This window comes from Suricata suricatta, chromosome 8, assembly GCF_006229205.1.
Source record: "Suricata suricatta isolate VVHF042 chromosome 8, meerkat_22Aug2017_6uvM2_HiC, whole genome shotgun sequence".
NCBI lineage: Eukaryota > Metazoa > Chordata > Mammalia > Carnivora > Herpestidae > Suricata > Suricata suricatta.
Genome location: NC_043707.1, coordinates 29,300,891 through 29,313,215, shown reverse-complemented (window position 1 = coordinate 29,313,215; position 12,325 = coordinate 29,300,891). Strand labels below are relative to the sequence as shown.

General features: G+C 49.6%; 1 protein-coding gene across 1 annotated transcript in view; it reads right to left on the bottom strand.

The window, feature by feature from the left end:
- Positions 1-10,831, bottom strand: part of LOC115299980 (NADPH--cytochrome P450 reductase) — a 58,419-nt gene extending 47,588 nt beyond the window's left edge. The window contains exon 1 of the mRNA XM_029949527.1: positions 10,756-10,831. The gene's annotated coding sequence lies outside the window, so the exon portion shown is untranslated. The remainder of the gene's footprint in view (positions 1-10,755) is intronic.
- Between the last annotated feature and the right edge of the window lie 1,494 nt (positions 10,832-12,325).

The following is a 12,325-nucleotide window of genomic DNA, read 5'->3' as shown; positions in this document are numbered from 1 at the left end:
GGGACACCCCTGGGTTATGAAAGCCACTGCTCTGCTGTATCGGCTGTGGCTTCCTGCTAGGGAAGACACGTGCCATGTGACACAGCACACCTGGGCGAGGGGCAATGAGGACATATCTCCGGCCACCCTACTAGGAAAAGCCGCCTTCCTCTGACACCGACACCCCCCAGCCGGCTTAATGCCCAACTTTATGCAATGTCTGGTGGAAGCAGGGTGACTGCTAGGCTCTTGGCCTCCATAAGGGGACTCGGTATTCAAGCAGCTTTCTCACTGTGACCCCATGACCTCACTGCATAAATTCCATGATGCTGTGGTGGGGACAGGACCAGGTGAGGGGTCAGCCCCAGCTCTTAAATGCTTCAGGCTGGAAGTGACACACACTGGCTCTCCAGAGAGTTGGAAATGTGGGGAGGCACAGAAATATGCAGTGAGCAGTGAATGTGTGTGTCACAGGTGCACAGAACCTGCTAGAGGGCATGGGAGGCCAGAGGCAGGGTCAGTGGGAGTCCAGCTACTCAAGGACTCATGGCCTATTAATCAGATTTTTACAAATGGAGATCTAGGGGCACCTGGGTGGCTCGGCTAGTTAAGCATACAACCCTTGATTTCAGCTCAGGTCATGATCTTGTGTTTCGTGGGTCCAAGTCCCGCACTGGGCTCTGCACTTATGTCGCAGAGTGTGCTTGGGCTTCTGTCTCTCCCTCTCTCTCTGTCCTTCCCCTGCTCGTGCTCACTCTCTCTCTCTCTCTCTCTCTCTCTCAAAATAAATAAATATACGTAAGAAATGGAGATCTAATTCACATATCATAAAATCCATCATTTCACAATATGCAACCCAGTGGTTTTTGGAATATTCACCCACTGTGCAGTCACCACTCCTACTTAATTCACGAGCATCATTTCCATCACCCCCAAAAGAAGCCTTGTACCCATCAGCAGTCACTCCCCATTCCTGATTTATCCCCCTACTCTTTCTCTGGACATCAGGAAACTCTGGACAAACTTGAAGAGCCTTCAGCAGCCACACACCATCCTTAACCCTGGGCTCCCCACTGTCATCATTTTCTATTTGCCTCATCTATTTATTTTTTCCTAAACAAATACTAGTGGCAACAATTAACATGTATTAAGCACCTGTAAGACGACCTTCCACTATTTCATTCCGTCTTTATAACAACTCTCTGAGGTGCAGGAGCAGCAGTTACCACACAGGCTAAAGGACCCCGTCCCGAGGCAGGGAACAGGTAAGTGGTTGAACCAGGATTCAAACCCAGACCAGCCGGGCATCACAGGCACCCTCTCCTCCATTTATTTGCCCTTCAAAACCTTTTCAGAGCAGGGCAGAATTATTGATGGAAGCTCTTCATTGAATGACCAGGAGTTCATCAGGTAGTAACACCTTGGCTGTACTGAAAGGTGTTGCTCAAAACTAAACCATCCCTGGCAACATGTGGATGCTGGTGTCCAGCTGGAGCTACCTGGCATCTCTGTACCCCTGGTGCTCAGGAGGCCTGGTATAACATGGGGCTCAACATACAGCTGCTACATGACTGAGTCACCAAAATCTCCTGGGCCAGACTCGCCACTCCACACCCGACGGCATGGCCTGCTGGCCCTTCAGCCAGAAGCACTGGAACGGAATCAGTACTGACTTCTGACAAGTCTCAGCTCTGCCCAAGGTCACCCGGGGTGGGCAAGAAGCCAAGCGGAGCCTTTCAACTTCCACAGCAAAGTGGCAGGACACTGCACGTGGGAGGTGCCAAGACCCTCAGGGCCTCCACTTCGGCCTGCCTGCCTCCCGCTGCTGGCAAAGGAACTCTCCCCACTCACTGTCCCGGATTCTCCTGCTTTCCCTCTGGCCTGACAGAACACATCATGCGGAGCCTTCTCTTGCTCCCATCCCCCAAAGACCTGCCCTTGCAGAAGTACAATGGAGACTGAAGTTCTCTGCCTTTACCCCAGGGGGTCCCAGGAAGGGCTCCCCGTGGGCCATGCTCCTCTGTTCTACAGAACATTCCCTCTGCCCGGGCCTGAGCCACCCTCATCCTGTCGGTCCTGTCCATCCTGTCCACACATAGGTGCAGTCCCAGCACCTCTAAGAGGGCCTGGTACTCACAGGTGCTCTACCGATGCCTGCTGGGCATGGAACCCGCTCCATGGCCTTACTCAATGAGCCTCGGACAAAGGCCCAGGAAAAGGCTTCTTGTGCTAAACTGGCCCCGCTTCCTTTTTCCAATAATGCTTGCTGTTCAATCCCATCCTTCTCTGGCTTGCCTTCTAGGAAGTGCTCAGCTGAGTTTTTTTGTGCTTAATCCAATAGCTTCCCCTGACCCCCTTTTGGTCCAATTACCTGCCTCCCAGGGTCTTTCTCTCAAAGAAGAGGCTCTCGGCTTTTAGTTGTCTCCTTGGGTTTGGTTTTGGCTAAGAAGAGGGTTGGCCCTGGAATTCAACTAACTTAAAACCCAGCTGCGAAAGGAAAGAACACGGGCCTTGTAGGCAGATAGACTGCGGTTCAGATATGCCACCTACACACGATGGGACCCTAGGCACATTGTCACTCAGCCTCAGTCCCCTCACTGACCATCCTCACAATGTTAGGATGATTACACAAGATATAAAATACCCAGCACAGGACCTAACATACGACAGACACTCAAAGGTTACACCAAACTTGATCTTAGCCAAAAGGCTGAGAAGTGATCAAAGGTTACGCTAGAACCCTCTTTTCACTTCAGTAGAATTTTTTAAATAAACAAATTTTGCATGTCTTTGGCATCCAGATCACAATCCAGAAGTATCTGGGAAGACCTAGAATACTGTGGGGAAGGTACCCAAGCTCCTTCTCTTTTTCAGTGATAAAATGATTAATTACTGAGTTAATGAATAAACAATTAATTGCTGGAGGAACTTGAAACATTTAAATTTTCATACCTAGATGGAAAACTAACATCCTCCAAAAGGTTTATATTCCCCCTAAAATAGTCTCGAAAAATGCAGATCAGACCCAACATTGGCATCTGGGCTCAGTCAAAATGCAGGAGGAAGCTTAGCAGGCAATTAGGGAGACAGGGGCCATAATCACCCCTTCATTCACTCATTCCTCTGTTCAGTCAGTATTCAGCAAGAGTGCCTTACGCCTGGCACTGTACCACACACTGGCTCACTCTCGTGCCCATGATGGGGAGGTGCCTATTCTTACTGAATTCATGTTCTAGTCCAACCACATTGCCATTAGGAAGAGAGAGAGAATTGGGTTCTCCTTTTTATTATACGCCACTCCCACATCCTCCATGGAGGTAAATGGCAGAAGGAAAGTCAGCAAGAGCGACTGTAAATTTTTGAGCAAAGGAGGGGTGATAAAAGGAGGGCTTGGAGGGGGCACCCGGGTGGCTCAGTCAGCTAAGTGTCCGACCCTTGATTTCGGCTCAGGTCATGATCTCACGGTTCGTGAGATGGAGCCCTGCATTGGGTTCTGTACTGACAGTGCAGAGCCTGCTCGGGAGTCTCTCCCTCTCTCTCTGCCCTGCTTGCGAGCACACACTCTCTCTCTCTCTCTCAAAATAAATAAATAAACAATTAAAAAAAAAAAAAAAAAAGCAGGGCTTGGAGACCAAGCTACCATGGACAAATCTTGAGAAGCGCTGGGGAGGAGTGGGAAGGAATTATGGATTCAGGGGGGCCAATTCAGGGTGAGTGCGGCAGGAAAGGAAGGGGCTGTAATAAGACCACAGCAGGGGAGAGAGTCAAAGAGTAAAAAGAGACAGGACTGCATGGTATTGGGAAACCCAGAATGAAGAGGAAAGCAGAGGCCAACCTGTCTTTTGCCTTTAGAGCTTCAGGGACCAGGAACTGGGTGAGGTCACTAACAGGGAGAGAGACCTGGCTGGTGGGGTTTCAAGGCAGGAGGAGTGAGCTTTTCCACCTCTGTTGCCATGCTACGCAACCTTTTAGAGTTTGCAAATCACATTACATAAAGGACTGCGCCCAACCTGTCCACATGACACTGTGTGGTTTCTTAAACAATCACAAAGGTTCTGACATCCTTAACTGAAACCAACAATGCTCTTCATGAGACCACAGATCCCTGCCAGAAAAACCTACTGATGTTTGGAATGTGTCCCAACCTAAACCCCACCACCCACAGAAGCAGCTGAGCCCAATTGGCTAACACAGTCGAGAACCACCATCCCTGTTTGCAGTGTTGAAAACCGACCCCAAGTGACCTACAGATAGAGAACACCTCTGGACTCAGAGGTGAGCATAAGTTCATGTGTTCCTACCGGGTTCTCAAACCTTTGTACAGACCCAGCCTACCCAATGCAGTGAGGAGGTGTGCCAAAGGATCAAAGTATCAGAAGGTCACAGTGTTGTTACGTGAGCACCAAAGCAACAGATCATGTGGAAGGGGAGCAGCGGGTGGGAGGGTACCGGAAAAGGCACTTAAGATTAAACGAGGGGAGATAAAAAAGAAAATGACTAAACATAATTCATAAATTTCACCCAGAAGCAAATTACATAAGTCCCACATCAGAGGGCACACCCCACAGGCTCCATCTTCTTCCATTATCACCACCGGGTAAAGAAGCCAGCTTTTCCCACTGTATTTTCCTACCACAGGATCTCTGAAAGAATTCAGTTCTCTGAGGGGAGACTGGGTGGCTCAGTCAGTTGAGTGTCTGATTTCAGCTCAGCTAATGATCTCATAGTTCGTGAGTTCAAGCCCCGCATCAGGCTCTGTGATGGCAGCGCAGAGCCTAAAGCCTGCTTTAGATTCTATGTTTCCCTCCTTCTGTCCCTCCCCTGCTCATTCTCTCCCTCTCTCCCCCTCTCTCTCGCTCTCTTTCTCTCTCAAAACAAACACAAAAGACTCCAATTCTGAGAAACAGTCCATGGCTGACAATACCACCACTTAACCCATCAGTATATTCTAGCTTAGCCTCGAAACTGATTCGTTTCTGGGAGGTGCGTGTCCAGCCCTCTGAGCTGTGTGCAGGTGCTGTGCAAAGATCAGAATGCCTCCCCCTCCAGCACCTCAATCAAATAAGATTTCCCCACTCCACAGTCACCTTTTTACAAGTGAAAGAAAGCCCCCCATTAGTTTCTCCACAAGACACCCAGAAGAAGGACCAGGTCCCCCAGATGCTTTGTTGACGACATACTCTAGCCTGTTAACTAAGTTGCCACACCAGCCAGCATCAGGCATAACAGGCTGATGAATTTGGTGCCAGTGGACCCGACCCACAGGAGCCACCAGCATTCCAAGAGCCAGTTGGCCCCATAAGGCTCCTCCACCCCTCTCTCCCTCTCTCTCCCTCCCTCTCTCTCTCTCTCTCTCTCTCTCTCTCTCTCTCTCTCACACACACACACACACACACACACACATCCTGACAGGTACACAACTCATGTGAACACCTCACCTGGGAAGGGAGTTGGTAAAGGAACACTTTCAGGGTGTAAAATGCCAAAACGGTAGGATACAGATTTAAGCAGAGTAAGATTGCCAAATGAGCAATTCACCCAGGAAGGAGGATGCTGGCAATGAGGTCTGAAAACCCAGTACAAGAATACACTGCCCCGTCCTAGTCACATTACCCACCTAGTTCAAAGCCTTCTCATCACTCAGAAATGGATCACAAGACGCCTTGAGATAAGCCGGGGTTGCTTCCAAGCCTCAGGAAACCTCCACCCTACACTCCCTGGGGGAGGTGAGCCTACCCTCCAAGACCCAAATCAAATGTCACCTCTTCTATGGAGGCTTGCATGACCCCCAAATAAAAGTAGCTCTGGCCCTGAGTGTTCCTCAGCATGCGCTGGGCTCAGCACCAAGGATTAGCATCTCGCCCGCGTTATCTCCAGAGCAACCTCAACACAATCTGCCGTAATTGCTTACTTTACGTTTGTCCCCCTCCCGGACAGAATTCTCAAGGGCGCCTGCACCAGGCTCCAAACACAGACGCTTAGAGCCTGAGGGCCAAATAAATACATGTTTTTTAAGTGTCATTCCACAGGGATGGAAACACTGCCGAGAATAGGGAGAATTAACCACTGGAAAATAAACACCTTTTGAACGATTCCGGGAGGCAGGTGGAGCGTGGATTCTTTCTCCCATTTCATGGCTGAGCCAAACAAAGCCTGGAGCGAGCCAACCGGGTAGCAGCTTCTCCCACCTGTCAGGGGTCTAAATTTCTATCAAGTGCCAGACAACAGAACTACACAGAAAAAGCAGCTTTGTTCTGTAGTCTCCATGATGATGATGATGATGATAAAGAAATGGAATTTGTCTCTCTATAAGATACTCATTTCACTTATATTTCTTACATTGTAACAGAGAGATGCATATAAGACACATACTGAGGGGGCGCCTGGCTGGCTCAGGAGGAAGAACATGTAACTATTGATCTCACGGGTGTGAGTTAGACCAGAACTTACTTAAAAAAAAGGGTTTTTTTCAATTAAAAAAGACAGACATACTTACTGGTGCTTTGGTATCGGAAGTCAGGAGGGACATCATATGATTGAGCAACTGGGTGTATTACATGATTTCCCTTCCACCAAAAAAAAAAAAAAAAAAAAAAAATTCCCCTACAGTCAGAAAATGAGATAACAGCACAAAAGGAAAGTGAAGGCTCTGGAAACAGAGGGTCCCTGGTGAGGCCTTGGCTTCACCCTCAGCCTTGAACTACTGATTGTGTCTCTGAGATGGCCTCCCTCGCTGTGAAGGGGGCATGAAAACACTAGCCTTTTGGGGTCATCAGAAGAACTTAAAAATACACACACACACACACACACACACACACACACACGCATGCACACAATGTTGTGTGTGCATACATAAGACAAACTTAGCAGCGTCTGGGGTAAATTCTCCGGAAATAAAAGCACTCTCTGCCATTAGCATCACATCATCACAACAGACCTGAGAATTCTGATTTTAAAAATGGTGAGTCTCTGCTGGTGGGAACATAATAAGGTATTGTTTTTGGAAGGGAGTTTAATACCCATTGACATTTAAAGTCACACCATTTCTATAAACACACACACACACACACACACACACTCCTTTGTATTTTTCTCAATAAAGAAAATGTCTCGGTGGAAGGCTATGAAGGGCATTCACAGTCTATACTGTATATTTCTGTAATAGTTTTTTAATAATGAGCACTTAGTTTTTTGGTAAGCAGAAAAAATACATTTTTATAAAAAGTCGTTTTTCCATTTTACTTTTTTCCTGATTTTCGTGTTTAAATGAATCTGCTATATAAGAAAAAGTCAAATCCCAAATTAGGTATCATCATTTGACAAACCATGGATGTTGTCTGTCCTCAGGAAGAGGTCAGACCCATGGGGATGTGTCTGTTTTGTTCACAGTTAAACCTCCAAGACCCAAGTAGTGCCTGGTATATGGTATTCAGTCTGTTAGATGAATACATTTAAACGCTCATAAACATCGTTCCAGCTCTTCTAAGAATTCATACTGCAAAAATATTTGCCCAATGGCACAAAGATAAAGAACAAAGGCTACTCACGGCTGCAGAATTCATAACAGCAAAAAGCTGCAGAAAAATACATTTTTTTCAATAATACTGGTTACTGGAATAGTCTGTCATTTTAAAAAAGAATGAGGTAGATCTTTACAAAGTGATATAGACAAACATCATGGTAAGGAATAAGAAGCAACCCTCAAAACAGTATGACTGTTTAACAGAATGATTTTGTGTTTAAAATTTAAACAGTAAGGGGCACCTGGGTGGCTCAGTTGGCTAAGTGTCCGACTGCAGCCCAGGTTATGATCTCCTAGCGGGTGAGTTCAAGCCCCACACTGGGCTCTGAGCGGACAGTCCAGAGCCCGGAGCCTGCTTCAGATTCTGTCTCCCTCTCTCTCTGTCCCTCCCCCACTTGTGTTTCCTCTCTCTCTCTCAAAAATAAATGTTTTAAAAAAATTTAAATAGTAAAAAATTCCTGTTGTTTTAAGTTAAAAAAAGGTGAGATAACAAATGTCTTTATATGTGAAGAAAAATATGTACAGAGCAAAAAACCAGTGGTGGTTTTTTGTCTCAGTGTAAGGCTATGAGTACACTGCACGTTTCTCTAACTTTAATAATGAGCACTTAATAGTTTGTAAACAGAAAAAATACGCTTTTATAAAAACAGTGATTTCTCCATTTCAATTTTTTCTGATTTTAATTTTTATTTATTTATTTGTTCTGAGGTAAAGAGAGAGGGCAAGCATGAGCGGGTGAGGAGCGGGGGGTAGCGAATCCTAAGCAGGCTCTGCAGTTGGGCTCAAACCCACAAACTGTGACATCACAACCTGAGCCAAAATTAAGAGTCAGAAACTTAACTGACTGAGCCGCCCAGGCGCCCCTCTGATTTTAATTTTCAAATGAATCTGACATAGAAGTCAAATCCCAAAGCATTAAATCGAGGCCCACGGGCCCAGGGTGGTTTGCCAAAAGCCACATGGTGCCGGTGCCAGAGCTGGAAGTCGTGTTCCGTGACCCCCCAGTCCTGTGCTTTGAGGAAGCAGAGATGTTGCAGTGGGACCTCTGAAAGCACGGAAGGCGATACAGCTACAGAAGCTTCCATCAGAGGGAAAGATCTGTGTCCAAAAGCTAAACTCTTCTTAACCTGAAATGTTCTATAGGTTTAGCAAATAAATGTTCTAGACGTGCCAAGCAGTTCCAATCCCAAATACTCCTCTGGGGCACAGGTGGGCTTCTGGAACTCAGATCCTGACTTTCAAGGGGTTAAGGAAGAACCAACTCAGAGACACTGGCAGGTCCTAAAATGTCAGGTCAGGCAACCATCCAACCCCGTGGCCCTTCACTAACCTCTACCGCCCGTAAGTATTCACCTGCCTGACCCACACGGGCTGCAGTCATTGACCTTTCCAGGTACTGAACCACATCCCTGGGGTTCTCTCCATCTCAAACCTACTTGCTACTTTCCCCCAAGTCCTAGACACAAAGAATTTGGGGCAGTTAAGACCCCTTTAGGGGCGCCTGGGTGGCTCAGTCAGTTGAGCGTCCAACTTCGGCTCAGGTCATGATCTTGCGGTTTGTGAGTTCGAGCCACGTCGGGCTCTGTGCTGACAGCTCAGAGCCTGGAGCCTGCTTCGGATTCTGTGTCTCCCCCCTCTCTCTGCCCCTCCCCTGCTCATGCTCTGTCTCTCTCTGTCTCTCAATAATAAACTTTTTTTAAATTTTTAAAAATTAAAAAAAAAGACCCCTCTGCAGTTTTCAACACAACACAGCTAGAGGCTAATCCTTCATTCTCTGAAATGCAACCCTGTTTTTTTTTTTTGGACACTCCAGCCAATGATTAGGCTACCTGCCCGATGAAACATTTTCTCATCTCAGCTGCTTACACAAGCCACAATAAACTCAAGAACTGTCCGTTCTCTCGAAAAGAAAAGAAGACCTCCGTAGAGGGGCAGGGAGAAAGGAACGTGTTCCCATCTGGGTTCACCACTCTACCAACTAGGACTTTTGGACTATTCTGCCCACAGCCACTCAAAGGGGGTGGGGGGTGTCTATCTGCACAGGCAGAACTTGTGAGTAGCTGGAATCAACGTCTTCTCCCCAAATGAGAGGGCCTGAGGAACAGCACAGTAAAGCCACTGGATCCCAGAGGATTCATTAACTGCTCTGCTCACAGGCACTTCTCAATGGCACCCTCCAAGACCCTCTTTTGTGATCCTCAGACCCTCCACTCCGTCTGGACGGCAGATGGGACTTGTATCCCTAGCTGCACTCCTGAGGAGGAAACCAAGGCTCCAAGAAGCTAAGTGTCCTGCCAAGGTGCCAAAATTCAAATCCAGAACAGCCCACTCCAGCCCCATCTTGCTGGGTGCGACAGCTCTCCAATACCAGTTCCGCCAACCTCGGAGGAAAGGCCGTGTTTCATGGGTCGCAGAGAAGGGGCAGCCACCTTCACTGAAATGGACCCAAATTGACCCAAACTCTTCCGTACTTATCATCAGCTTACACAACGGTCTTGAGAAATGTAAGCAAAATGTCGAGGTCAAGTTCCCTGCAGCCCCCTCCCGCCCCGCCTCCCAGAAGACCTCGACCTCTTACCCAATTGCTCCCATAAGCTCAAGGGGTCATGGCTGACCAGCAGAGCCCGGAGCAACGGTGTGTCGCAGCCGCGGCCAAGGCACCTGCCCTGGAGGAGCACTGCTCCCCAAGGATGCCTTTGCCCGCACTCCGTGCAATTTCTCAGGAGAGGGAGGGCTGGCAGGCTCCCCTGAGCCCTCGACTGAGTCCACCGGATGCTGTAGGGTCACATTCGGGTCCCAGTCGCATTCACAGAGCATCTCCTACGTGAGTTACCTCAATAACTGGCCTTCTCCTGAGGTCCACTGTACAGATGGGGAAACTGAGCCTCAGAGAGGAAAAGTGGTTCGGCAGAGAGTGGCAGCGCGGAGATTGCAGACTGAGCCCTCTGACGCCGAGGCTCGGCCCTGGGCCGAAGGGCCCGTCGGGCGCCCTCGGCGGTGAAAACCACGACCCTCAAGCCGCCGCGAGAGGTCAGCTCGAGGGGAAAGGCTGCCCCTGGAAGGGCCAGGGTGGGAGCCGCGCTTTTCCTGAGAGCGCCAGTTGAGACACGCAGCGACCCAGCCCGAGAGCCTGCCCCAGCGCCGAGGGCTCGGGCAGCCGAAGCAGCCGAAAGCAGTCGAGCTCAGGAGCGCCGACACCCCGAGCCCTGACGCGCTGACCTCTCAACCCCACACCCACGATCGCAAGGACTCACCGCGGGCGGCCCGGCAACACTGAGGCCACCTGAGCCGGACGCAGGCCCACACCACTGAGGCGCTACCACAGCCCGCGCCGGCTGCGGGGGTGGGGGCGCGGCCTTCGGGGACTCCGCCCCGCCCAACCCAGCCGCGCGCGCACTGTCAGGGCCAGACTCCTCCGCCCCACTCCCCCCCGGAGAATCCGAGCTATTGGTACGGCCCGGCGTGGCCGCGCCCCCTCAGAGGCCCCGCCCCACCGCCAGCCCCGAGAACCTGGCGTTGGGCTTTGCCGATTGTTGGCGTCTCCGTGCCCTAGACACTGTCGATGCCCAGGCTGGCTGCCCCGCTTCGTGGGTCACCGCGAGGCCGTGACTGTGCGCCGCGCCGTCTGGCCTGCTGCCTGGCCGCTTGCGTGTGTTCGCGCTTCCTCTCCTTCGCGGCCCAGTTCCCTAACCTCGTTCGCGGAGGGCCAGGACGGGAATGCTTGGGGCGGAGACGGGAAGTGATCAGTCTGGGGGCGAGCACTGTGCCGCGGAGGGGAAGAGGAGGCATAGGACTCCTCCGGCTGGAAAGGTCTGGCTTCCTTGGTCGTGGATAAGAATCCCACCTCTGGGGACGCCTGGGTGGCTCAGTCGGCTAAGCATCTTACTCCTGATTTCGGCTCAGGTCATAATCTCACGGTTTTCTGGGTTTGAGCCCTGCATCAGTTTCTGTGCACTGACCGCTGGGAGCCTGTTTGTTACTGGTTTTGGAGCATTAGGTGGTACAACTTGTGTTTCTAAAAGATTTAATTTAGGGGCGCCTAGGTGGCTCAGTCAGTTAAGCGTCCGGCTTTGGCTCAGGTCATGATATCACGGCTTGTGGGTTCGAGCCCCGTGTCAGGCTCTGTGCTGACAGCTAGCTCGGAGCCTGGAGCTGCCTCAGATTCTGTGTCTCCCTCTCCCTCTGACCCTCCCCTGCTCGTGCTGTCTCTCTCTCTGTCTCTCAAAAAAAAAAAATAAAATAAAAAACATTTAAAAATAATTTAAAAATAAAATAAAAGATTTAATTTAGTGCAGCAGTAAGTGGTCTAGAAAGGGAAGTCATTGCCAACAGTAGTAGTAATATAGGCTCTCTTGCAAATTCCATTTAGAACAGTGGACAACTCACTTCCTTCAGAGCCCATTCTCCATCTTGAAACACAGGACCAACCGACCAACCAACCAACAACAATACTTTGAGAGAGGATTATTCCGGGGACCCCAGTTCTAGGCTTCTGGGTCCAGTCTGTCAAGAACCAGTCCCTCCAACAGATGTGATAAATGTCATAGCCCTCAGGGTGGGGCACACCCTGTCCAACCAAGCTAGGAAAGGTGTGACTCCTTCACTTGGCCCTCAAAAGAGGGATGAGGAAATTCATCTTCCAGATCTCTGCTACTCCCTCCCACCTTCCCAATATCTTATTGAACATCTTCCCTGGGTGTCCCCAGGGGCTTCAGCCTTTGACTCCAAATCCTTGTACCCTGCTTCTGTGAGGCCAGAAATTAAGGCACTGAGTTCTCTCTGCTAATTACAGATCACTGAAGCAGGAACCTGCACTTTCTTTTG